This window comes from Leopardus geoffroyi, chromosome E2 (assembly GCF_018350155.1).
Source record: "Leopardus geoffroyi isolate Oge1 chromosome E2, O.geoffroyi_Oge1_pat1.0, whole genome shotgun sequence".
Lineage (NCBI taxonomy): Eukaryota > Metazoa > Chordata > Mammalia > Carnivora > Felidae > Leopardus > Leopardus geoffroyi.
In genome coordinates this window covers 60,622,075-60,645,021 of record NC_059335.1, presented here as the reverse complement: position 1 = coordinate 60,645,021, position 22,947 = coordinate 60,622,075, and the positions used below count along the sequence as shown (strand labels likewise).

The following is a 22,947-nucleotide window of genomic DNA, read 5'->3' as shown; positions in this document are numbered from 1 at the left end:
CCTCAGCTTCCCCTGCTGCTCACCTGCCCCCACTCCGGGCCCTAGAGGGGGCCGGCCTGGCTGACGGGGGAGCAGGGCGGGGCCTCCCGCGGAGGGGCAGAGTGACTCTGGGCCGTTTCCGGAGGAAGAGTGTGCCACAGCCCCGGCCCGGGGCTTGCGGGCAAGAGCCGGTCATTGGCTTCTGGCTCGGCTCCTGGGTGACCCAGCGTGGGCGTCACACGACCCCGGGGTGCTGATCGAGCTTGCTCCCTGCGGCATGAGAGGAGGGAGCTGCTGTCAACCCCGCTGACAGATGGGGTGCCGAGGCTCAGGGAGATTGGAACCTTAATGCTAACGTTAAGTAGCAGACATCGAACCAGACTCCAGGTCCAGAAGTTTCCATGCCCTGCCGTTTCGCCAGAATCTCACCGTGTCCCTGAGTCTCCCCACTTCACAGATGAGCTCACCGAGGCTGAGGTGCCATGTGGCTTCCTCGCGACACAGGCCAGCTGACCTCTGAGCACTCAGGATGTGCTAGGCCCAGGGAGTGATTACCTGGACCGATCCTGCCCACGGTCCTGTGCGTGAGTTATGATTGTCAGCTGTCTTCGTGCACCAGGAAACAGGCTCGCGGTTGGCTCAGACTGGCCGCGGAGACTCGGATGTGTATTCCCCGTTCTGTCCCCTCGTCTGGCCAAACAGCAGCCTCACAAGCACAGGGTCCCTGGTGTCCCTCGGGGCCTGGCTTATAGGACCGCAGGTGTCGGCTGGGCCTTGCGTGTGCACGGGCCCGGCCCCGCTGACCGGGGATGCCTCCCGGAGCTCCCCCTTCTCGCCCGCTCCAGCGCCCGGTCGGCCACCAGGACAATCCCCGCAACGCGCCCCCGGCCCTTGGAGAGGCTGACCCGGGCCCAACTGAGTACAGGTTGGTCCTCGTGCACGTGACTGGCATGTTGGGCAACGCCGTGGTGGTCCTGGTGACCGTCTGGGGCGTGCACGTCCCCAGCGGCTGCTACCTGGTCAGCCCGGTCCTGGCGGACCTCACCGTGCTGGCGGCCGGGGGGCTGCCCGACGTCGCTGGCGGCCTGGCTGGGCAGTGGGTCTTCTGGGCTGCCTGGGCACCGCCTACTTGCAGCTCCTGGGCATCGGCGTCTCCTCCCGCTCCGTCCTGGCATCTGCTGGGGAGAGAAGGTGCTCCCTGGCCCTCAGGCCTCTGCCTCCCACACAGCACTTCCCGCCCGGGATCCTTGGACGCTGAGCCTCGGCTGAGCAGGAAGGCCTGTTCCCCGTGTCCAGAGAGGGGAGCAGGGGTGAGGCCCCGGGAGGCCCGGAGTCAGAGGGGCTCTTCCCTCAACCCCGCTGCTAACTTGCCACGAGACGCCAAGCGATCCTACATTCCCCTGGACCTCGGTTTCCCCATCTGGGAAGTGGGCATTTGCACTGGACGTTCTCGTGGGCTCCTTCCAGCTTTGATGTTAGCCCCGAGGGGCAATGTAGCCCAGAGCTGAGCGTGTGGGCTCTGAAGCCCGCTGACTGGGTTCAAACCCGGCTCCGCCCCTTCCTAGCTGCGTGGTCTTGGGCAGGCTGGCTCAGAGGCTAGGTGGCTCGTCCAGGGCCACACAGAATGGGGGCACGATTGAGGCCTCTGACATCCAAATTCTGGCCCGGTCCTGACTTTCCTGGGCTGTCGCTGCCTGGGGTCCAGGGGCCCCCGCCACCGGCCCACGCTGGTTGATCCCGTGGCCTAGGCATGGCAGGCCGGGGACCCTGGTCTAGGCTCTGAGCCGGTGGACGAGGGGTGTGTGATGTCTTTGGCTGCCGCAGTTGGAGACCTTTGGGGGCTGGCAACTAAAAACTCACTGGAGCTCTCGCAGAGGTCGGAGGTCTGTGAAAGGACACTGGGGTCCCTGGGCCTGCGGCAGACGTGGCCGAGCCCGGTGGGCCTCAGGGGCACGGCCCTCGGGGCAGCCCCTCCCACACGTCCTCCCACCCTCCCCTCAGGACCGGCACCCTGCTCCGCCAGCCCTTGAGGTTGCCACCTACCGCCCTAAATCCCCGTGGCCCTCGACTTCTTCTGCGACAGGACCAGATGGGGAACCTGACGGGCCAGGCTGGTCATGCACACACACGTGCACGCGCAGGGCTCACCTGATCCCGCGGCCCCAGGGCCCAACACGGCCACCTTGCGGCTGCAGGTACATCGCCATCTGCCACCCAACGCGGGCGCAGACTGCATGCACCGTGGCCCCGGGCCAAGTGGATCATCGTGGGCATCTGGTGGGGGGGGGGGCACGTGTGACCACTGCCTCTCTGGTTCTTCCTGGGGAACCCCAGCGTCCGTGAGAGGCAGGGCCTTCAGTGCGTCTACAAAGAGTCCGGCAGCCTCTCCCTGCCCATCTGCCTGCTGGACTCCCCGTCTTCGCCCTCACTCCCCTGCTGGCGGCCACGGTCCTGTATGGGCTCATCGGGAGAACCTTGTTCCGGACCGCACGGTCCCACCCGCCCCACCACAGGGGACGGTGAGGCCTGGCAGGAGGTGGGGACCCAGGAGAGGCGGCCCCAGGGGCCGGGTCCAAAGACTTCTGGTCTTCCAGGAAGCAGGTACGTGAGGTCTCCAGTGGAGCTGGCAGAGGGGGGCAGTGTGAAAGGAGGGGTTGGTAGGCAGAGGGGGGGGGAGATGGGGCAGAGGCAGAACTGGGCAGAGAGAGGATGCAGCCAGGCGTGCGTGTGTTCACTCACCGGGTGGGGTGACTGCTCAGCCCCCACTCAGTTCTGGGCCCTGGCACTGGAGAGCACAGGGCACGGGGCACAGAGCAAGGGGCACGGGGCATGGAGCACGGGGCACAGGGCACAGAGCACAGGGCACGGGGCAGGCACACACACACAGCCTGTGGGGGGCGGGGGGGAGGTGAGGCAGGACAGGGCTTAGGGGAGAGGCATGTACCAGAAAGCACTGGGGGGGTGGCGGGGGGGGGGGCCCTGGAGCGGAAGTGGGCCGGGCGCACTGGCCTGGCGTGAATGGCGGGGTCGGCGGTGCTTGTGACTTCGACTGCAGGGAGCGAGGAAGCCATGGGGGTCTCTGAGACAGGCCGTGGGAGACAGCCCGAGACAGGTGTGCTCAGAAAGACGGAGGCAGGGGGAGGACTGAGCAGAGGGGACACCTGTGACCCAGCAAGAGAGATGTGAGAGGAAAGAGAGACAGAGAGAGATAGAGTCAGAGAGAGAGACAGAGACAGAGAGTAAGAGATAGAGAGATAGAGATAGGGAGAGACAGAGATACCAAGAGATATAGAAATAGAGACAGAGATAGAGAGAAAGAGACAGAGAGATAGAAAATAGATACAGAGAGAGACAGAAAGAGATAGAGAGACAGAGGGAGATACAGAGAGACACAGATAGGGAGAGACAGAGCCAGGTGAACAGAGTGGCAAAGACGCGTGTCCATACTCAGGGCGCAGTGTGGCCCCGGACTCAGAGCTCTGGTCACACAGGTGGTCACACTTTCTGGGGCAAAAGACAGTGCCGACTGCATGGTCCCCCTTCTCGCCACAGTTCGGGAAGGAGTTTGCTGTCCTGACGCTGTGCCTGGAGAGGGAGGCTCAGAGAGGCTCAGCGAGCAGGCGGCCCAGGTCACACAGCAGGAGCCCGGGAGATGGGATGTCCCTTGGTCCTCCAAACCCAGCACCTACACCCTCCCCCGCTGCCACCTCTGGGTCCTGGAGACCGTGGCAGGGAGAGGCCGGCCCCAGAACGGACGAGGGGCCACCTGGAGACCTCCCCTCAGCTCTGAGCGCCCCCCCCCCCAGAGGCTCCTTACCTGGGCCAGGCCGGTGGCTGTCCCCCAGAGGCCTGGACACATGCCCCTTCCCCTCTCCGGTGACCCCAACTCCCTCAGACACTGGACTGTCCTGGGCTGCATGGGGGTGGGCTTCGAACCCCCCTAGGTCTCTCTGGGTCTGGTGGCGCACTCCTGAACTGAAGGGGTGGGATGGGGTGCAGGCGGGGGTCCCGCCCAGAGGGGGGCGGCTGCACTGGAAGGGGCCGTCCAGACGGACACGAGCGCCATGGGCTTTGGGGGAGGCGGGCTCGCGATGCCGTGCCGTGAGTTCTCTCAGCCCTCCGAGCTCTGCTGCCTGGTCCCCAAAGGGGAGACCGTAACGGCACTACCTCGAGGGAACCCGTCCAGTGCTCCTGGCTGCGTGGGGCCCCCAGGCCCCGTCCCAGGCATCAGCCTTTGCCAGCTGGGAATCTAAGCGGTGTGGGGGCAGGGTGCACCTGGGGACACAGGGCAGTGACCGGGTGCCCCCCGAGACGGAACTATTTCGTGATCTTAGTGCTTAGTCTTGAGTGCTTCTCATTTTTTTAAAAAATGTTTTTGAGACAGAGAGAGACAGAGCGCGATCAGGGGAGGGGCAGAGAGAGGGAGACACAGAATCCGAAGCGGGCTCCGGGCTCCGAGCTGTCAGCACAGAGCCCGATGCAGGGCTCGAACCCACGCACCATGAAATCATGACCTGAGCCGAAGTCGGACGCTTAACCGACTGAGCCCCCCAGGCGCCCCTGAGTCACTGTTTTAGGAATATTCTCACTACTCCGCAAACAGCTCCGAGGCGGGAGTTGTGGCCGAACCTTCCTGTGGCGTGTGCCTGGCCCCCAGCCTGAGCCTGTCTCCCACAGGTCACCAAGATGCCGCTCTGTGTTGTCCTGTGCGTGACCTACTGCACACTGCTGCTGCTCAAGCCCCTTGTGGCCCGGCCCTTCCTGGACCCCCGGGTGCTCCCCTTGTGCCGCCCCTGCGTCCACCCCAACAGTGCGGTCGGCCCCAGCGCCGACAACCTCAGGTCACGGAAGGTCCGGTCAGCCTTCCTGCGCCTGTGCAGGTGTAAGGCAGGGGAGGGACAGCGGCGCACAGCCACCAGCTCCAGTGTGGTCCCAGCGACCCCGCCCAGAAGGTGCTGGCCGACAGGAGTGAGGGCTTGGGTCCTCAGGCAGCAGGGCCCCCGCCCTGGCCACAGGAACCTTCTTCTGGCAGCGTCTGAGGGCCGCCCTCCTTCTGCCCAGTGCCCTGCCTCTCTCTGCTCGTGAGCTGGGTCCTGCAGGCGTCGGCCCCACCCACCTGTCCACCGGGCCAGGACAGGGGCAGACACCCTCTTTGCCGATGGCTTCCTTCCCCATGAACTAGGACAGTCGGGTGTCCTGGGTCCAAATGCTGGATGTTCAAGTCTGCACTCCACGTGGGAATCGGAGGGCCGTTAGCCCCTGGGTGGGAGATCTGTACAGCTTGTAACGCTGAGCATCTCTTCGCCGGGGGGATGCCCCGAGGACGTCACGGTACCTTGCTTCCGGTCCCTGTCAACATGGCCTTCAGTGGTGGGTGCGGCCTGCCCGGGGACTGTCTTCCAATGTGGATAGAGACTACCTGGGGCCACATCGAGAGGGGACCCAGCTTCCACCGCTGATACCCAGAGACGCTTCATGGGGTAGGGGAGCCCCCACCCTAGACCGCCCCAGTGCCCTGGTGCCCCAGCCGGAAGAGTGTGCCCCCTGAAGGGGCCAGCCGCTGGCCCCTTCCCGATCCCTCTGCTAAGCAGGAGCTGGGGGGGGGGGGGCCGGGACTGGGGCGAGTGGGGAGCCACTGAGGAGGCAGGACCAGCCCTGTGTGGTGATCCTTAATGATGGGGGGCTCTGGGCTCCGGGCTCTGCCCGGCACTCTCACCCCTGTGTGTGTGAGGCCTGGACCCCTCTAGGCAGGCAGCCGCCTGTCTCCTGGAGATGAGCCCTTGCTCTCCTGACCCCCGAGATGGGCTCGCATCCCCGACCCTGTCCCTGTTCCTTCTGAGGTCACTTTCCTCCTGGCCTCTGTGGTGTCCGTTAAAAGCAGAAAATTTTCTTTTTCTTTTTTTTTTTTTTTTTTTTTTTCAACGTTTATTTATTTTTGGGACAGAGAGAAACAGAGCATGAACGGGGGAGGGGCAGAGAGAGAGGGAGACACAGAATCGGAAACAGGCTCCAGGCCCTGAGCCATCAGCCCAGAGCCCGACGCGGGGCTCGAACTCACGGACCGCGAGATCGTGACCTGGCTGAAGTCGGACGCTTAACCGACTGCACCACCCAGGCGCCCCTCTTTTTCTTTTTTAAAATTTATTTAAATTCAAGTTACTTAATATACAGTGCTGTATTGGTTTCGGAGTAGAAACCAGAGATTCGTCCCTTACATAACAACACTCTTCGGTTTTGCCTCCCTGTTTTAATCGTCTTTTTCTTTCCCTTCCCCTATGTTAATGTTTTGCTTCTTAAATTCCACTTATGAGGAGCTGATTGGGAGGAGGTGTGAGTGTCGCCAGCTGGCCAAGCCCCTGAGGCCAGAGGATGACAGGACAGCGCCCACTAGGGGGCAAGCCCCCTGTTCAAGGCCACAGGGACCATGCACGATGCTCTGGATCTGTTTCCCAGCCCAAGTGGCTAAAAGCGGAAAAGCTTTGGGTAACTGGTGGGCTCAGCTGGGCCGTGAAATCCGCACAGACGTGTTGAGTTCTGATTTCTGCACGAAGTTCACTCTGCTACGGCTCGGACGCGTGCTGTCCCGGTGAGGACCGCCAGAGGGGCTCCTGGCCATGGGCGTGGGCGCGGCGGCCAGGCCCGCGCCACCCCGAGGGGCGAGTGTGTGTCCCTGGACCAGCCCAGAACCTGTGCCCAGAGAGCGCTGGTGGTGCCCCCCGGGGGCAAGTGTGAGGCCCGGGGAAGCCCGGGGCCCGGCCTTGCGTTCATCCCCTGCAGGTGCCGACGCATTAAGCACCCTTAACGGCGCCCGTCCTATCGCAGCGGCCTGAATGGAGCCCAGGTTCCGCTTCCGGTTCTGTCTCCGGCGTCCCGTGCGTAGCCCTTGGCGTCTTTCCCAGCAGCCCCTGGTCCGGCACAGCCCGGCGCCCCCCACCCCCACCCTGTCTGCCCACGGAACGCGAGGCGCGGGCTCCCCGCGTGGCCCTCTCTCGCGGCCCTCCCCCGCGGTGGGCGGGGCTGGCAGGTGTGCCTCGTAAGGGTCCGCCCAGTCCCCCGCGTGACCCGCCGGCTCCGAGTCCTCGGTTTCGCCGTTTTCGCTACAGCGTTTCGATGTCACAGGATCGGGCGGGGCCGCTGGCGGTTAGAGCCGCCTGAGGTCCCCCCGGGAGCACCGTGTGGCCCCTCGTGGAGGTAAGACACCTGTCTGCAGTTCCCTGTGCTCCCAAGGGGGGGGGGGGGCCGGCCTGTGTGGCCGAGGGGACACTGCTCTTGGCTTTGGGGAGCTTTACAAGCGGCCACTGGGGGGTCGTCCCTGCCAGGAACCTCCTCCAGGAAGCCCCCGGGGCAGCCCCCGGCGTCATGACCTCTGTTCCCACCCCTCCTAAGACCCGAACACTTGCCGCCTTGTGCTCGGTTGTTGTCTTAGGTGGCTTCTTTCTTGTTGGAGCCTGAAAGTGACCGGTTTGTGCTTTGGAATTCTTGGCGCTAGTGCTGGTGGCCTGAAGGTCCCCCACCTGTGGGTCCAGGGCTCACCCCGGGCGGTGTGTAGGTCGGGAGGGCTCGAGGAGGTCCCTCTCCTCGGGGCCCTGGTGAGGGCGGTGGGGGGAAGCCGCCCCGTCCTCGAGGTGGGGCCGTGTTAGCAGCCAAAGCTCGTCTGTGTCGGGGCCCTAGAGACCCTGGGCTGAACAGGCCTTAGGGTGTCCTCACTGCTCTGCGTCGTGAACGGAGTGGTCCCGGAGGGTCACCAGGGCCTGGGGACACGTGAACTAAAGAAATTGCAGGGAAAAACGCCGGGTAGAACCCTCAACCGGGAGACTGATTAGCATGCAAACATATGCAGATGGCCCCTGATTGGCTCCCAGCCCCCTTGCTTTGCACACCTGTGGATTATCCCGTGTTGTCCTAGAAGCCAGGGAACCGCCTCGGGGGCAGGCTGGGGGCGGCCAGCCCACCTGCTGCCTCGCTGGGTTCCGGAACATTCTCAGGCCATCACTTGGTAACAGCACCCTCCCCTTCTCCTGTGGCAGAACACGTCGTCTCCGTCTTACACGGAGCCGAGCCAGGGTCGCTTCAGAACCGTGGCGCGGGCCGCTGTCCGTTCGAGGTGGTGCGTTTTCTGAAGGCTCCTGTCCCCCTGCGCCCATGTTGGCTTTTATGAGCGGGAGGGCATCTCCTTCCTCCTCCCTGCAAGGACTAGGTGCTGACTCGGGCTCCCCCCCTGCACTGAGGAGCGTGGGGACACTGGCCCAGACCATACCCGTGGGCCGGCGGGAGCATCCGGGGAGGGAGGGCTGAGAGGCCTCCACCCGGCCGGGCACAGAGCTCCCAGAGTTTATTCGGGAGGACACAGTTGCACGTGTCGGGCCCCCGACTCCATCTGGCTTAAGCAGAGAGATTTGGTGACTGCACAGGAATTGTCCCGGAGGTGGGAGGTGATGCGGCCCCGTCACCCACGGAGAAGGCTCTGGGGACTCACCCCAACCTGAGGCTGTCCTGGGGTTGAGTGGGGCTGGCATGTGCTGGCTAGGGACTCGAGCTGGGGTGCCACTCTCATCCCTCCTGACTCCCCAGTGGTGGCTCCCCAAGTTACAGCTGTGCTAGGGGGCCAAGTTAGAGCTTGGGGGAGACAGAGGCTGGGGAGAAGCAGGGAGCTGTGGGGGGTTAGGGCTGTGCTAGGGGGCAAAGTGGCTGGGAGGTCACGCTGCCTCTGGAGCCTCAGCCTCTCCGGGGTCCGGGGGGGTTGGGGGGAGAGGAGAATTCCTGGGACGCCGTGACTGTCTTTCAGAGAGCTGGGGTGGGGACCTAGCTCAGGGGTGTCTCCTGTACACAGCCCTGCGTCTGCAGCCACCACGCAGGTATGGCTCCCAGCCTGCGGCTGAGGCCCCCAGGGCCCTGCCCAGAGGCTGAGGGCCACTAAGCAGAACAGAGTTCTCGTTTCACAGCAGGGAAACTGAGGCCCTAGGCGAGGAAGGAACTGGCCCCTGGCCGTCCTGGGGCTCAGGGGACAGCATCCGTCACAGCAAGGCCCCCCAAACCCGGGATGCTGTCAGCGCCGTGTCTCCATAGCAACCGAGAGGTGTCTGCTGTGGGTTTGTGGTCCCTGAGTGTAAGCAAGGGCTCCTGGTCCCCCTGGCGTCAGCAAAGTGCAGCCGCCCCCGTCTGCCCGTCAGCCCGCCTGGCCCTGCGGTGTCCCTGGAGCTGGGCTTTGAGGCCAGGGAGGGGAGGGGTCTGGGGGCCCAGTGCCAGCTCCCGTCTCCGTGGATGATTCCAGCTCAAGCTTAGTTAACGACAGAGTCCAAACTGGCCCCCAGAGCCGACTTGGTTCCAGGCCTCAAAAACTTATTTTGTGGTAGGGCACCGTGTGAGTGCCTCCGTCCCAGGGCCACGAGGACAAAGGACCACGAACTGGGGGCCTTGAAACAACCGAAATGGAGAATTTCACCGTTCCGGAGGCCCGAGCTGACCTCGGTATCACTAGGTTGAAACCCAGGTGTCACAGAGCTGAGCTCCCGCTGGGGAGGGTGGTCCTGCCCCTTCCAGCTCCTGGGCGCTCCGGGCGTCCCCTGGCATGTGGCCATTGTCAGACGGCCTCTTGGCTGCTGTGTGTGTCGTGTCTCCCCTGCCACCTGTGACATGAGGTGACATCAGGTCTACCCAGAGGATCCAGGACGATTGCCACATCTCAAGACCTCTGATTTCGTCACACCTGCAGATTCTGGGAGTGAGAATCTATTTTATTTATGTATTTTATCTATCTATCTATCTATCTATCTATTTATTTAAATGTTTATTTTGAGAGAGAGAGAGAGAGAGAGAGCGTGAGCAAGCAAACAAGCTGGGGAGGGACAGAGAGAGGGAGGGAGAGAATCCCAAGCAGATTCCTGACTGTCAGTCAGTGTAGAGCCTGACGTGGGGCTCAGTCTCACAAACGGATCGTGACCTGAGCCGAAATCAAGAGCCAGACGCTTTACCGACCGAGCCCCCCGGGCGCCCCCTGTGAGGATCTACTTTAGGGGCTGCTATTCCGCTGACCACAGCAAGTGTGAAATGACCAGGGAGATCCCGATCTGGGGCCACCCCGTGGGCTGTGCTCCGCGTCACGAGATTATGAGGAAGGATGAGACGAGTTGCCCTCACCACGCGCGCAGGTGGCTGTGCTGGGTCCGTGTGCCTCACTATCTCCTTCTCCAGCGGAGCGGTTAGCCCAGGCTGGGTGCCACATCTCCACGAGCCTGGTGACAGGCTACGTGAGCCCTGTGGGCTCTACTGTCCTTCCCCCGTGGCTAGGGCTAACAGCAGACGCTGACCTAGGTGCCCTTGAAACAGAGCCTGCACACACATTGCTCGGTAGCAGCCTGGCCTGTGGTGAGCTCCTAAAAACGGGGAGCTTTGAACCTAAAACGGGGATGAGAATCCACGTGGAAATGAAGGCGTGGCCTCCTTGTGAGGTCAGAGGAGAAAATTCTGGTGTGAAGCACTTTGTAAAACGTGGTGTTCTTGTCGGTGGGGCTGGGGGCTCCACGGTGGGGCCGCAGGGGCCCCTGGTGCCTCGGTGGTGACTGGGAAACCCGCTCGTCCCGAGCGAGCCCCTGTCTGCCCGTGCTTAGCCGCACACAGGCCTGGCAGGTGCAGCTACAGGGTCCAAGGCAGGCTTCCCGGGACACGGTCTGCAGGGGGGGAGAAAACCACGTACTTGACCGGAGATCAATGCCCAGAACACGAAGAAGGAAAACCCACCAGCAAAACCAGACATCGGAGGCAGAAACGGGCGACGGACTTGAATATGGGCTTCTATGAAGAAGATGTACAACGGCCAGTGAGCACACCACGGGTTCTCCGGGTACCACCCGCGGCCTCTAGGGTGGCCGCCGTCCAGAACACAGTGTGCCGAGGACGGGGAGAAGCTGCGAATTCTGCGCCCTGACGGCCGTTGCGGAAAACGGCGCGGTGGTTCCTAAAAAATAAAGTAACGACGATTGCCGTGACCCAGCGGTCCCCCTGCTGGCCACACACCCACAGGATTTGGAAGTAGGGTCCTGGAGAGCTGTTTGCCTGCCCGTGTGCGCAGCAGCGCTTCTCACGACAGCCAAAGGGCGCAAGCAACGCGAGTGTCGTTTTCGGATCCATCAACAAGGAAAGCGTGGTCCGTGCACACAGTGGAATGTTCCTCCGCCTGGAAAAGGAGGGACTCCTCACACCTGCTACAAGGTAGACGAGCCGGGAGGGACACTGCTCGGTGAAATCGGCCGTCATGTAGGACAGCCGCGGTGGGGTCCCACTGACACGGGGTCCCTAGAGGAGTCAGGTTCAGACAAACAGGTGGGGGCACTGGGGGCGGGGCAGACGGAGTTTAATGGGGCAAGTTTGGGAAGAGGGGAAGGTCGTCGTGGGGACGGCAGCGGGACCACATGAGGGCGCGTCTGACGTTCCTCAACTGCGCTCAGAAGTGGTTAAGACGGTCAGTTTTGTTCCGTGCCTTTCACTACACTAAACGGTGTTTTCAAGAAGGGGGAGCCCAGTAGATGTGCCGTGCAGGGACACCGGGTCACCTCCTGTGCTGTGGAGCCAGAGCCAGCTCCCCCGTGGGCGCCGAGTGGCCCCGTGGGTCCCCTGTGCTGACGCAGCAGGTGTCCACGAACTCCGGTTCGAGCTCTGTGTGCCCCTCGTCCGGGGTCCGGGGAGACTGCACGATGCAGAAGACAGCGCGGGGCTCTCCCGGACCCCCCAGCAGCAGGCGAGGCCAAGGGGCTACAAGGGCACAGGGCACGGGGAGATGGGAGGCAGGGACGGAGACAGCCACTGGAATAAGAAGGACAGGGGAAAGGTATTTAGATCTGGAACAGGAAGGTGGAAATTGGGACGAAATTCTGCTTAGGGGCTACGCGTTCCATCCAGTCGTGGTGCCCCAGGACGGAAAAGGTCAGTGTTTGTAGAAGGAGCGGAGGAGGCAGAGATGCTGCCCGCTGCCCGGAGGGAGGCTGTGGGGCATCTGACCGGCTGGGGGGTGAGGCTCACAGAGGGGGTGGGGGCAGTCAGACAGGGGCTGGGAGCGGGGGGGGGGGCCAGAGGCGGCAGGCGCTCGGGAGGGAGCCGGAGCCAGTTTGGGTGGACAGACCCAGCGGAAAGTGGGGGTCCTTCCCTCATCACGACAGCGCCGTCTGTGAGGGGGCAGGCGCGCTTGCCCTGGTGGAGCCCGTGTGGTGGCGGGCGTGGGGACACTGGGCACCTTGTCACCTGCTTGAGATGAGCCTCTAGGGCGAGGGCTGACCTGATGGGGTGCAGGGGCTCCTGTGGGGTGGCGACAGCGGCCGGCCCCCGGGAGGCACAGTAGCCACGGAAACCCCTACAGGGACAGTGACCTGGCCTAACCAGGGGCCGCGACCGCTGCCTCCGAGTGGCGTTTAACTCGCCTTCCGTAGCAGGTGTGGCTGTAAGGAAGCGCGGAGGGAAAACGGTGATGCTCTGGGGAGCATGAGCCTTCCGGTGTTGGGGTGGGGGTATGGGGGGCCCTAACACGGCGAGCCTCGCCCCCTGCCCCGCGGCCGCCTTCCTCCGGTGTAGGAGGTGAAACCCGCACATAAGTAGCATTGATGCACGGTCTGCAGTGACAGGGCCCCGGGGTGAGTGTCCAGACGGGGCCACTCCGTGGGGCCGCGTGACAGGGCAGGAGGTGTTCTCTCCCAGCGCCTGCGGGCGGGGCCGCCACCTGGGCCTCCCTTGTTCCTCGGAGCTCTGTGCATCTGTCTGTCCTCTTAGGACACCCGTGATGGGACCAGGGCCTACCCTCCTCCTCCCGCATAATCTCATCTTAACCCGATCACCTCTGCAAAGACCCTATTTCCAGACACGGTCACATTCACAGGTACCAGGGGTTAGGACGTAGACATTGCACTTTGGGGGACATAGTTCAAGCCCTCTGAGGTTTCAGAGGAACGGGCAGGATTTGGTGTGGAGAAGACCGGGGAGGGCACCCTGGACAGAGGGCACAGCACACAGGAAGGCATGGGGGCTGCATGGTGGGGAGCAGGGCCTCGCTGGCAGGTGGGTGCAGGGAGGTGACGCTGAGCAGGTGTCGTGCATCACGAGAGGAGCTAGACCCTGGGGGGATGCTGTCGACCGGGTGTCCCACAACAGAGCCCCTGCACACGTTTGCTGCTTCCTAGGGAGATGGCCCGGCCGCGACTCCTGCCCCCGGGGATGGTGACAGGAGCCAGGAGAGCCAGGGTTCAGGCTGGTGACAGCCAGGGGTGACAGGCTTCGGCTCTACCGACCGCGTGACTCCGGGCTGTCCCTGCCAGCTGCCCATGAGCACCCTTAAGACAGATGCCCGTCCTGGGCGCCTGGGCGGCTCCGTCGATTAAGCGTCCGACTTCAGCTCGGGTCACGGCCTCACGGTTTGTGAGTTTGAGCCCCGTGTGGGACTCTGTGTTGAACGCTCGGAGCCTGGAGCCTGCTTCGGATTCTGTGTCTCCCCGTCTCTCGGCCCCTCCCCTGCTCATGCTCTGTCTCTCAGTAATAAATAAATGTTAAAAAAAAAAAAAAAAGATGCCTGTCCACTGATGGGGTCCATCCACACGACAGAGTAGCGCCTGGCCTGCAGCTGTGACATGCTGTGTCGCCGATAAACCTGGAAACATGAGTGAAGGATGCCGGGCACAAAGGTCCCCAGCTGCTTGATCTCACTTTCCTGAAACGTCCAGAGCAGGCAAACCCGTGGGCCCGGGAAGTGGATGAACAGCGGCTGGGGGGTGGGGGATTCGGGGAACAAGGGGAGTGGCTGCTAGTGGGTATGGGGTTTCTCTGGGGGCGATGGAACATTCTGGAATTGGAGGTGGCGTCGTGTGTCACTGCTAATGTGCTAAATGCTGCTGAATCGTGCACGTGAAGGGGGTTGATCTGATGTCATGACAGCTTTGCCTCAAAAAAAGACACTCCAAGGGGAGGCTGGGGTGGTGATGCTACCCAGGTGTCCCTGGGTGACCCGTGCCCCGCTGGAGTCGGTCGGAGCTGGCCGTGCTCGCCCTGTCGAGGGCAGAGCGGAGTTTGGAGGGCGCCAGCCCCGGGTGGGAGGGGGGATAAAACGGTCGTCACCCCTGAGGCACGCACAGTGCTGGCGCAGGGAGGCCACAATCCAGGACATACTCCGTGGCAGAGACGGAAGGAGGTCCCTTGACTTTGAGTAGAGTTTGGGCGCAGCTGGCTTTGAAGGAGCGAGCAGGTGTTGGAGGCGTTCGGGAAGGTCGCGCGTGGACAAGTGTTTCTGGGAACAGGGAAGGACGTGGTGGGGTTCAGTACACAAGCAAGTCCTTTGTCTTCTCAGACAGCAGGGTCCCACTCAGGCCCCGGAGCCAGCTGCAGCCTCAGGAGAGGACGGGACGGGGCGTCCGCAGGGGCGCACCCCAGCCCCCGTGGGCGCCCGAGCTGGACCGTGGGAAGCACCTCGCCCCCCAGGCTGTCCCGGAAGTTCCCGCTGCCCTTTTGACGAGTATCCCCCCAAACTAAGTCAGTGACAACCCAACATGGGTTGAGTGCTTGACAAATCACAGCCGAGGCATTTTAGATACGACAGTTAAAGTAAGACGGCGCGAGGATTCCTTTGTGCAATTGACTCTGACATGGGACCTGGATTTAGATGGAGAAACTGACCCTATTCTGCTCAGGTCATTTTTAGCGTATTTTGAAACCCAAGTGGTGTCTGCTCTTTGTCGTGTGAGCAGACACCACTCCAGCTCAGAGCGGCGGGATCTGTCTGCCCGGTGGTGATACAGCTGGAAAGATAGAGGGCGCCCCGCCTGACGTTGCCGTTGACCGCGCCTTTAGCCACTTGGACCCTCTGTTTCCTCCTCTGTAAGACCAAGTGGGGCTGGAAGCGTTCACATGCGGCAGATGTTCCCAAACTCTGACCTGCGGACCTGTGTTTCCGTGGAACATTTCATCTGCAATGAAACGAGCAAGAGAAGGGTTGGGCACTTCACGAAGCCGAATTCTTTTTTTTTCTTAATTTTTTTTTTCAACGTTTATTTATTTTTGGGACAGAGAGAGACAGAGCATGAACGGGGGAGGGGCAGAGAGAGAGGGAGACCCAGAATCGGAAACAGGCTCCAGGCTCTGAGCCATCAGCCCAGAGCCCGACGCGGGGCTCGAACTCACGGACCGCGAGATCGTGACCTGGCTGAAGTCGGACGCTTAACCGACTGCGCCACCCAGGCGCCCCACGAAGCCGAATTCTTATGGGAAACTGTCTTCTGTTCTGAGTTATGTCTTCCTGACGTTTTCAGTGTTAAAATGTGATTTTGGGAAGTCAACGGTCTGGAAAAACAGAAAAGCGACGCGTCAGGGCCCGTGTAAACCCGGGGTGGCTGCTGACCGTCCTCTGGGTTGTAAGTTCCATGAGTCTGAGGTTCCTGCCTTGGGAGCCTCCCTTCCAGCGCCCAACTCTGAGACCCAGTGCCAACCCCTGCGGGTGGGCCGTGTACCAGGCTGGAGGCCCCGGGGTCGGGCGGCCCGACCACGGGGCGGCGGGCAGGCAGGGCCAGCCCCCCCCCCCACCCCCCAACATCGGCTCAGGGGTCAGCCGAGCAGCAGTCCTGTTCTGAGCCGAGGTAAAGGAGGGTCCCGGGTTCCACAGATGACGCTGTGTGGGAGGAATGTGCCAGGTCCTGGGGTAGCCGCGGGGGCAGGAAGCGATGGGCGCTGTCCGGGGAGAGCGGCCTTTGAGGGTGACGGTGTGTCTGCCACTGGCCTGGGAGGGTGTGGTGGGAGCCAGCGTGCTGTGGCCCTCGTGGCAGTGCCTGTGGGGCCAGTGGGACCCTCCCACTTTGCAGACCAGGCAAGGGAGGCTCAGGGAGTCAGCCTTTGGACCGGAGCTTTCTCCCCTGGGCCATGGAGGCCCCGCCAAGGTCATTTGTCTGCCGTGACGACTTCCCTTTCCTGTCCCTCTGTGTGTGGGAACAAGTGTGTCCCCAGCTCTGCTCCTGTCGCCTTGGGAAAAGGGTGTTCATCCCTGTTGCTGAGTGGTCTCCACCTGCCGGCTTCAGGGGCCCGACTTCCCTTCTGACCGCAGATGTGGACAAGGTCACTCCTTCGTTACCTGTTGGGCTGGCAGGGGCACAGAGGGTCCTGGAGATGTTCGCCTGAGGTCGGGCGGCTGGGAGGGGCCGCGATGGGAAGGCCAAGGGCTCCTGGGGCCGGGGGTCATTCCCGGAACTTTTAGACGCAGATCATCTTTAGCGTCTGTTTTCTCACCTTCACGATGAACGTAAAATTGTAGGGGCGGGCAGAGGATCACGTGCTGACAGGTGCAGAAGATGGTCCCATCACAAGCCACCAGGGAAACACAAATCAAACCCGCGGCGAGACCGGCCTCGCGCCCCCGAGGGCAGCTGGAAGGAAGAGCCGGTGACAAGTGTGTTCGAGGACGTGCAGAAAAGAGAATGTCAGGCGCGGCTGCTGGGGACGTGAAAGGGGGCAGCCGCCGCACCTGGCCGCCCGCCGGCTCCTCAGAGGGTGACGCCCATCCCCACGTGGCCCAGCAGCCTCCCACCCCGCGTGTCCGCCAGGAGAGACCCGACGCGCGGCCCACGAGCGCTTGCACGTGGATGTCTGTGCCAGTGTTACTCCAGCAGCTGAAGAGCGAGAGCGGCCTGAGTGTCAGCCGCTGGGATGACGACGCGTGTCCGTCCACACGTGGAGTCCGAGCTGAGGCGCAGCCGGGACGGCACGCCGAGGTCCAGACCGTGAACCGCCCACGGACGGCAGTGACCGCCGTTCCGTGCACCCGACGTCGGCCGGCGAGCAGCCCGTCTGGTTCCCGCCTTGGTTAGCCGCGGGGCCCTGTCCTTAGGGGAAGCACGTGCCCTTATTTGGAATACAGCTTCACAGGTGAGGCTAAGGCAAGGATGTGGGTGAGATCGTCCCCGATCAGGGTGGCCCCAAGTCCAGTGAGAGCGTCCTCGTGAGAGACGGGTGAGACACGGAGGGGCCCAGAAGGAAACACCCCTGACACACGTGCACCCCCATGTTTATAGCAGCACCATCGACAAGAGCCAGAGTGTGGAAAGAGCCCAAGTGTCCATCGAGGGATGAATGGATAAAGAAGATGTGGTCTTGGGGCGCCTGGGTGGCGCAGTCGGTTAAGCGTCCGACTTCAGCCAGGTCACGATCTCGCGGTCCGTGAGTTCGGGCCCCGCGTCAGGCTCTGGGCTGATGGCTCAGAGCCTGGAGCCTGTTTCCGATTCTGTGTCTCCCTCTCTCTCTGCCCCTCCCCGTTCATGCTCTGTCTCTCTCTGTCCCAAAAATAAATAAACGTTGAAAAAAAAAAATTAAAAAAAAAAAAAAAAGAAGATGTGGTCTGCATACACGATGGAGTATCACTCGGCCATCGAAAGGAAGGAAATCTGGCCATTTGCAACTACGTGGATGGAACTGGAGGGTATTATGCTAAGAAATTAGAGAAAGACGCATATCCTAGGACTTCACTCATAGGAGGACTTGAAGAGGCAGGACGGACGAACATAAGGGAAGGGAAACAAGAATGATGTAGAAACAGGGAGGGGGACAAAACAGAAGAGACTCAAATACGGAGAACCAACGGAGGGTTACGGGAGGGGTTGTGGGAGGGGGGATGGGTCAAATGGGGGAGGGGCACTGAGGAATCTCCGCCTGAAATCATGGTTGCCCTAGATGCTAATTTGGATGTAAATTAAAAAAATAAAAAATAAAACAAGTTTAAAAAAAAAAAAGAAAGAAAACGCCCCTGAAGAGACAGGCAGAGAGCCGAGTGATGCGTCTGCACACCAGGAGACACCAGGCATGACGGCCATCGGCCATCGGGAGGAGAGGCCTGGAGCAGACCCTCCCCTGCAGCCTTCGGCGGGAGACGGCCGTGCCCGCACCTTGATTTCAGGCTCCGGCCCCCAGAACTGGGAGAAAATACACCTCTGTGGTTTTGGCCCCGCGACCGGCATCGGGGGGAGGGGGCCTCGTGTGGAGGGGCTCGGCCTCAGGTGACGCAGAGTTCCTCGTCCGGGCTGACTTCGGGTCCCGTGTCCCCACTCCCAGCATCCCCGGGGGACCGTGCAGAATTTGGAGTTAGAGCCTTCCGTGGCTCCAGTCCCCGTGGCCCTCCCCTGCACGCCTGTCCCAGGGGAGCCGAGCGCCCAGACGGTCCCTCCCGCAGCCGGCGGTTTTCTCAAATGCCCGTCAGCCCTTTAGAGTTCCCACAATTTGGTGACTGAGGCGGTCACACCAGACCGTCTGCTTTTCTCTTTTATCGAGCGATCCGCCGAGCGTGTGATGTGGTACTCCTTCGCTCCCGGTGGCCTGTGGTCAGCTACCAATCCAGCCTGCCTCAGAGCCACCTCCGGGTACCACCACACCCGTTTTCCTTCGAGTGGGAAGGACGTTTATCTTCTTCCCGGGTGAGGGTCGCAGCATCCGGACGCTCACATGGTACGTGTTCACCTCCCTGGGCCCCAGTCTCCTGTCCGTGAGAGGGGAGTTACCCGGGAAGGGCGGGGACGGCTGCTCTGAGGCCCCGCGGACTGCAGGTGCACAGCCAGCATCTGCGGGAGGCGGTGTCCCCGCGTTCACCTCAGGGTCCCACTGTGGGCTCGTTTGCTCTAAAATTGAGGTGATTCATACAAGGGGGGCATGCAGTCCCGCCCCCCCCCCCCCCCCACGTACATTATACGCCCCGGCGTGTCACTGTCACTTTTGATTTCGGCATTTGACTTTCAGAAAGTCTAAGGCCAGGAGAGAATTGGATTTTATGTTCCCCCGGGTTTCCCTTCCCTTCCCCGGACAACTTCACAAACGCTGCTGTCCCTCCGTCCCCCGCGTCTGTCTGCTCCGGGCGGGTGACTCTCTTACCACGTGCAATTCCGTGGCGTCCTGCGTGTGGGGCCCCCTGGGCTCCCAGAGAGGAACGTCTCCATCTCACAACATAAAAACAGAAAAAATAGCATTTATTGGTGTTCCCACCCATCTTGTCAGAGGAGTCTCCACACACGAAGAAGCTGTTCGTGATGAGAAGCTCCCCCGACTTGGAGCTCTCCCTGGAAAGCTCCAGTCTCGACAGACACCCTCACCTGTTTTCATCAAAGGAGCGGCCTAGCCATTCACGTTCTAGGAAGTGTCTCCTTGCTCCCCACGTCTCGGTAAGTGCAGGCCTCTGTCCTGTCCCCCAGCTCAGGCAGTGACAGTCCCTGCAAACATCAGGGACTCCGCGCTCCGCCGGTTCCCGGGGCTTTTCCCCGAGGCCAGCGGCCGTGCACTTTCCGGTTCATCGCACGGAACGCTACAAAGCCCGTGAGCGACAGTTGGGATTTGATACGGTTTGTGATTTTTACTGCTTCGTCGCAGACCTTTGCAACCCGAAGCAGGTTCTATCGTTTCAGCGCGAGCTGGGGGAGAAGGACGGACGGGCACCCCCACGGTCCGTGCTGCGGCCTTGATCTGTGCCGAGGTCCGCTCGCTACGCCCGCTGTTTCCGTGCAAATGTGGGTCAAGACAGAATCTCGCGGAGCCTCTGAAGGGGCTTGGGGGCCTCCCCTGGGTTCCCTGGAGCACACTCTGAGCACAGTCCGATGTAAACGCACAGCAGAGATGGTGTTTCCTTGTTCCTTCCCGCCCGGTCCTCTGTCGGGCAGCCGGAGTGTCCGGGTGGTCAGCTGGCCCCCTGCTGCTGAGACCCCCCCCCCCCCCCCCCCGGCCAGGGCTTCCGGTCCAAGCACAGAGCCTCTTGGGGGGTGTTTCTGTCTGCCTCTCCTCCCCGCCCCCGCCCCACCTCTGCAGGGGGAGGCACCCTCCGTGTTCCCAGCTGAGGTGGATGCGGACTGGATGGCGGCCCTGGGGCTGCAAACACCTGCAGGGGGAGCTCACGCTCTGCTCTGCAGGGGGGTGGGAAGGGGGGGGGGCGGGACCCAGCTCTGTCCACTGTAGGATTTCAGATGGCTTCTAGCTCGCTGCTGCCTCAGGGAACCCCGGGGAGGGGTTGAATCTGGGTGCTTCTGGGCTCAGATATGGCACCCCGGTGCACGGGTGGTAGAACGTGTGTCTGGCTTCTTCCCGTCCCGGCGGGGCCTGGGTCCCCCGGAGGCTCACTCCTCAGTCTGACCTGGACAGTCCGCCCGGGCCTTGCCCACTGCACGTGCTTGTCCCTCAGGGCTGGTCTCCCCATCTCAGGGCCGTCCGACCAGCAACCTTGATTCCCCCTTTCTGAGTAGGCAGCGTCCTCGGGCGGGTTAGGATGCCGACAGCTTGGGGTGGGCGCTCTGCCCCTCACGCACTCTCCACGTACTCGCGGCTCGTGCTTGAACCCACACCTCGCGTCTCCCCGCTGGCGGCCTTGCTGAGATCTGTGTGCGCTCGCTCGCAGAGCCAGCCCCGTTTTCCCCGGAGCTTACAGCCGCCTCCGTTTCAGGCCCCACCTAGCGAAGTGGCTGGTCTGGCCCTGGCTTGCATCTCCACGCGATAAGTGGCACCCACGTCGTGCCCACGGGGAGGCTGCAGGGCCGCAGGGACCTTTCGCTTTCTCCTTGGTAAGTGTTAGAAGCCTGCCTGCAAGGCCGTGTCGCTGCAGGGGCCCCTGGGGGAGTGTGAGAGGGACACTCAGGTCGCCCAGAAAACACACGGAGGGATACGCAGCCCCAGCCCCAGCGCCAAGGGGCTCGTGCTACGGTGCTCCCGCCCCGAGAGTCCGCTCAAAGGAGCACATCCTGTCTTAGGAGCGTGTTCTGCGCTCTGCCCGTGCCTGGGCCTCACCTGTGTGGGCCTTCCTTCCGCCGGACTGTGGACAGGTTGGGGACGTCCACTGCCTTTCTTGCCGCGGCTCCGACCAGAGAGCAGCTAACGATGGGATTCCAAGCGTTGGACCGAGAGCTGCTGAGAATTTCTGGGAGCTGGGGTTGGCGGGGCCCCTCCGTACCGGGGAATGGGGTCGGGGTCGTCTGGGTTGCTACGGTCAAAGCAGTGACAGACCCGTGGGACCGCACCGACCTGGGGAGGGGCCAGGCTTCGTCCTGTGTCTTCCGTTGGCTTTGAGCCCAAGTGGCCGGCGCTGAGACGGGGTGGGTCTGGCATCGGCCACACACGTCCACGTAAGCAGGGGGAAGGGGTTTTCCCTGTGCCTCGAGGGGGCTTGGCTCTCCCGTGACCGTGTAGCCTCTGCTTTGAATCTGGTTGCCTTAGCGATGTGGGTCCTGAGGTGAGGGGCGGGGGGGCGGGCAGCCCCTGGCACGGGTCGTCGGGGTCATCTGTGTCTCTGAGAAATTTGGTCCTCGGATTCTGTGGTTGTACAAGGTTATGTATTTGGAGTCCTTGGAAATATGGTGCATTGTTGCACTTCTGTGGGGTGAGTGACTGTTGCACACGCCCCCTCTTGTCCCTCCTGCTGCACAAAGCTTTTAAAGTATTTTGGGTCTCAGGCTGCATAAAGTTTCGAGTTTGGGTTTCTAGCTCTCTGTTAACCGCCACTGATCTGACTTCTGACCTCGTGAAGGTGTGCAGTGGGCATCCTGGTGGCGGACTCTCCACACCGCACGGGTCGGCCTCCCGTGGCACGGTGGCAGCAGGGCCACTGGGGCTGTGGCCCACTGACACGCGGAGGAGGCGCCCAGGCCGCTTCTGTGGCTGGTCGGCACCGAGGAGCTTGGTGTCCCCCCCCCCCCCCCGGGGCAGGCTGGGTGGTGCCGGCACCAGGTGCTCAGGCCTTGGGTCCATGTCACGATGCCCCATACGGCTGGGGGACGAGTGTGACAGCCCCAAGGTGGGCGGTGACAGGACGTGGGCGGTGGCCACACTTGTGTTTGCGGGAGCCACTCTGAGAGAGAACGAGCCCCTGGCTGCCTCTGAGTCCTGGAGCCGCGTGCAAACCCAGCATCAGGGAGGGGAGGCTCCTTGTCCCCCCCCCCCTCCCCCCGTACAAGCGCCTTGATCTGGGAGCCCGCAGGCGGGCAGCGTGGCCACTGGCAGATCCCAGCTGTTGACACAGTGAGGGCTCGCAAACGTCTTAGCTACCCTGACAGCCGGCAGCTGGGTCAGGGTCTCACACCCGTGGGGGGCGGGGGACTCACCCCTGGGGCACTAGTGGGCAGGAAGCACCATCCGGCACCTGGCACCGCTCCCAGAGCGATGCTTGGAGGCTTGGGAGGCTCTTTTCCGCGGAGATTGTACTTGGGGAGGGGAGGGGCGCAGCGCTCCGCCTCGGGTGTCCCTTCCTTCCAGGTTTGTGGGTGGAGCCACCGTCCCCCCCGCTCCCCCCATGCTGTTCACCGTGTTGTCTGGGCTTCCGGAGGCTCAGCCGCAGGATGGACGAGTGGCAGAGTAGTCGCGGCGGAGGGGGGGTGCTGGGACGTGTGGGCGATCGGGCATGGGTTCTGTGGGGTCAGGCTGGTCTTCATACCCCGCCCAGTTTCCGAGGGGCTGAGACCTGGGTCCGTCCCTTCCCCGCCACCTCCCTGCCTGTGTGAGGAAGGCCCCCACCCCCACCCCCACCAGGCTAATAAGAAAGGTGCTAGCCAGGTCTGATCACTTGCCATGTGGGCATTTCTCAGACTTGCAGAGAAGAATCTGCCCGGAGCTGATGAAACCCAGACTCCCAGGCCTGGGCCCCCTTCAGCCTGGCGGGGAGACCCCTGCAGTGTGTATTCTCCAGACTCAGGGATGCTCTCCGGCCCCCAGGAGTGGTGGGGTGGCTGTCAGAGGAGGGAGAGGCTGGCTCCGGCCAGACAGGGAGGGACACAGGGAAACCCCGGGCCGCTGTCTCCAGTGAGGGGCAGGCCCACCAGCAGGGCCAGGGCCCTGGGTTCAGAGGTGCCCCTGGTGACAGATGGGAGGCTGGCCGGCCGAGGGTGTGTGTGCACTGTGCACAGTGGTTGCTCGTGTCACAGAAAGTCTCCCAGCCTCCCCCTGCCCATCAGAGGCCAATGATGCCATCTCCCCCCCACCTCCCCCGCCAGGTTGCTCTGG

General features: G+C 62.6%; 1 long non-coding RNA gene across 1 annotated transcript; it reads left to right on the top strand.

The window, feature by feature from the left end:
• Positions 1-7,050: 7,050 nt before the first annotated feature.
• LOC123578427 lies at positions 7,051-13,357 on the top strand. The gene is made up of 3 exons (XR_006702389.1): positions 7,051-7,170; positions 12,736-12,841; positions 13,143-13,357. It is a non-coding gene; the product is annotated as an uncharacterized LOC123578427 (long non-coding RNA).
• The last annotated feature ends 9,590 nt before the right edge of the window (positions 13,358-22,947 follow it).